The 3,678-nt window shown below is 34.4% G+C and overlaps 1 pseudogene; it reads right to left on the bottom strand.

Annotated features, from left to right (window-relative positions):
- Nucleotides 1-2,461: 2,461 nt before the first annotated feature.
- On the bottom strand, nucleotides 2,462-3,254 carry LOC102496282 (ER membrane protein complex subunit 2 pseudogene; annotated as a pseudogene).
- Between the last annotated feature and the right edge of the window lie 424 nt (nucleotides 3,255-3,678).

The raw sequence follows: 3,678 nt of genomic DNA, 5'->3' as shown, positions 1-3,678 counted from the left end.
TATCAGTTGCTTCTGTGCAATCAGGAAATATATTGACCCACATTTCTGGACAGTGTATATTCTTCCTTCTCACCTATGGCTGTCAATCAAATAATGTGGTTCTTCTACGGACTGGATAAACCGAGAAGGGTTAATCAAAGGGTTCTGAGCTGCGACATTTGACTTGCTACACATATTCCCACACCTAGTGGGGATGATTTAAAGAGAAATTGCTAGTGTGAAAGAAAAACTTCAAATTAAAAAACACACAAATGTGTAAATCTAGATAAAGTCCCTTACCAATTCATACTTTTTGACATCGTTGAGACTACTGTAACCTATATTTCTTGGTTTGATTTAATAAGGGCAAAATTTCATGTGTAAGAATTTATATTATGTCCCTCGCAGGCGAACAGGTTTTTTCCCACTCAAAGCTAAGTTCAGGTGTTCTCTGGGATTTCTTTGACTTAAAAGATTTGAGTGCGTTAAAACTTTACAGGTATTGCTGGAATTTTGGACTTTTCTGAGACTCAAGTCTCTCACTCTGGATTCTGTCTAAGAATTTTTTCCTTGTTAGGAGAAGAAGACCTAGTTCCAGACCTCACTGCAATGACAGGTATATTCTCAGGATTAATGATAATGTTTAAAAAATAGAGTTCTGTAGATGAAATATGCTTCCTTGGTTCAAAACATGAGCGATCCAGCTGGGTCTTTTCAGTTATAAAAATCAAATAAAATGTGTTTACCAGAACAGTGCTTCCAGTGTGAATGCTACCCACACACATATATGCACATTTTATCTAGCATATGCATAACTTATTAAAATATCTTACAGATTCAGTTGGATGAAAATGATGCACTTGAAATTTAATAACATTTAATTTATCAAGTACTTTATCACAGTCCTGATATAAAAGGCCTCGAATTCTGTTTGGTAAATTTAGGAACAGAACTGTAGTGAGAGAACTGAATCTTCTAGGTAATTTAATTCTCACATATCACTCTGTCCTTCTGGTGGAAATTGCATCCTTCCTTGGCATTTTTTTTTTTACTTGACTTTAAGACCAATTTATATGATAATAACTGCCTGAAGTCTTCAACTTGACACACCTTTCTGGGCCTTACCTGTGTTCTTTTAATTTATTACTACCACCGTTTTCTGCATTGATTCAATGCTTTATGTCACATGTAGCACAGATGATTGTGTTTCTTTAGACTTTGAAACTCAAGTCCCTTTTTAAAAATTTTTAATGTTTAGCAAAGCCTTTTGTATGTAAACAGGAAAATTATTAACATCTTTCAAATTATAAATTAGGCACAGCTGGAGGTGATATCAATTTCCTTGGGCTAATTAATATAGAAGCAGTGATTTTCTAATGGTTCTGGGATTTGTCCACTGTGGAAAGGCTTAGAGTCACTGTGTTCATATTCTATATATTGCCTTCAGTATAGAGTAAGAGAGATTTCTGGTCTGAAATAACTCAAGTATCTTTTAAAGTGTGAAATATTTGGGGGGCTATTGTGTTCTAGGAGAATCAGGCTGTGTAACTACTATTTTGATGAACATTTTGATCATTAGATAAGAAAAAAATGTGAATAAATATTAAACAATGCACATACATGTAACTGGCCAGTACTAGGTACGTGTATCAGGAAGGCTGGGTGACTTAAAATTAGCCCTCACTGTAGGAAGGGAGTGAGGATGCTGCCTGCAGCAGAGCCACCAGTCAAAATAGTACCAGTTTCAATAATAGGCCAATGGATCTGCTGCTTGAGTTAACCAATCAATCCTTTGTTTACATATGCAGACTTAATTAAAGACTAGAGTATTTCTTTTATAAGCCCATCCCTAAACACATTTGGAGATAAGGCCTCTTGAGCAAACCTAGCTGTCTTGTGCATGATAACCACCCATAATAACATTTATGAAACCACCCATAATAATGTTCATGACACTGTCTATAATAAAGCCTTCTTCCTAGACAAACCTCGTGGGTCAGCGTTTGGCTTTTCTGACAACAAATGATTGGTAATATATACTCAAACAAGAAAATAAGTTCCTGACAAAAAAAGTTATCTTCTTCTATAGAAATAAGCCAGAAAAGAGAGAAATTCCCATTTCAGTTTTTTTTTTCGCAAGTGTACTAATTCATCATGGTTTATTTAACAAAGCTATTTCTACATCAGATGGTGGTTTAAAAGCATTTTAAAAATATTTGTATATATACACATGTACACACACATTTGATATGAAGACACTGATGTACAATCAGCAAGTCTTTTAAATCTTGTCTATGGATTTCCCTCATCTTCTTGCTTAGCAGTAAAAGGTATTTTTAAGTTTATATAAACACACTTTTTACAACTGCCTTCTTAACAGAAATTAGTATGTAAATAGCACTGGGAATATGGTAAATAAGTCACAGACCAATAAGTTCAACTGTGCAGTTATGAAATTTAATGTCAAAGAGTTTTTGAAACCTTAAGTCTCAGTAATCTGCAATATTTGCAACATGTCTTCTATTGCTTTAAGAGAGTATATGGTTTCCTTCTTTCTTTGGTCTGCAAACATGTAGCAGTCAAACAAAGCTTTCATATGCCTGTTACTGAGTTTCAATGTCTGTGCAAAATACTTCCTTGAAAATTCAAGGTTTTTCAAGGCTACCTTGAGTATATTTCAGCATACTACTAACAGTGTACGTGGTTGTGTGGATTAGTCATCTTCAGCTCCTCTAAACAAAATGCTGCTTTTGCACACTCATGCTCACTGATATGAAGGTCAGCAAGTGCATGCCAGGCTTCATAGTCTCCAGAAAATTGTTCACGATACTGAGTTCCCAAATGGTCTCCACATTGTTCCCCTGTACTTTTTGAATGGCAGTCTTACTCTTTCTTGCAGTGGTGTTGGTTGGATCTTCGATCATATAGCAGAATAGCATCATCATACTTTTCCATGGCTTCGAATCTTACACCCTTTAATCACTTGACTCTGTGACTGCCAGAGGCCTGTTTTCTTAACTCCCGAAGACGAAACAATACCAAATCTTCCCAATTGTAGTCTAAAGCTGCAGTCATCACCTGATCGAAATAGCACCTCCAAGCTTAGATGCATATTCATTAATTAATTCTTCCCCCACTTCCACAATTTGTTCACTGTCGTGTGAGTCTTCTCTCTGTTTTCTCGTTTTATCTCGCATTTCATCACAAGTAACATCATATAGCTCTAGACCTTCACCATCTTCTCTCATTTTAATTCTTTGAAGAAGAAAGTCCATAGCTTATTTGTTTTAGATGTTGATTTACCAAGGTATTTGGTTAGCTCTTAATAAAATGTTTGCTTTGTACCTGTAAAGTAGTTTATATCATTGACCATTATTATCATACTTAATAATATTATCAAATATTTATTGAATTTATTGCATAACTTTTGGCATATAGTAAGCATTAAACAAATGATTCTTGAATTCATTAAATTATATTGAATAAAATTAAATTTTAATATAGAAAGATATCACCAAGGTGTGCTTAGAGCTAAATGCAAACAATGCATCTGCAAATGCAAACAATGCATTTAAATAGAATCTGGCTACTCTATTTATTTTAGGCTATATTCTATTCAGAACAATTGTACTTTGGATCCAAATACTCCCATTTTTTTCTATTACTTCAGTATTATTGATCAATTTAACATGTGTAGGG

The sequence above is a fragment of the Tupaia chinensis genome, unplaced genomic scaffold (genome assembly GCF_000334495.1).
Source record: "Tupaia chinensis unplaced genomic scaffold, TupChi_1.0 Scaffold000370_1, whole genome shotgun sequence".
Lineage (NCBI taxonomy): Eukaryota > Metazoa > Chordata > Mammalia > Scandentia > Tupaiidae > Tupaia > Tupaia belangeri.
The sequence above is the reverse complement of the archived record's forward strand: the minus strand, read 5'-3'. Positions and strand labels throughout refer to the sequence as shown.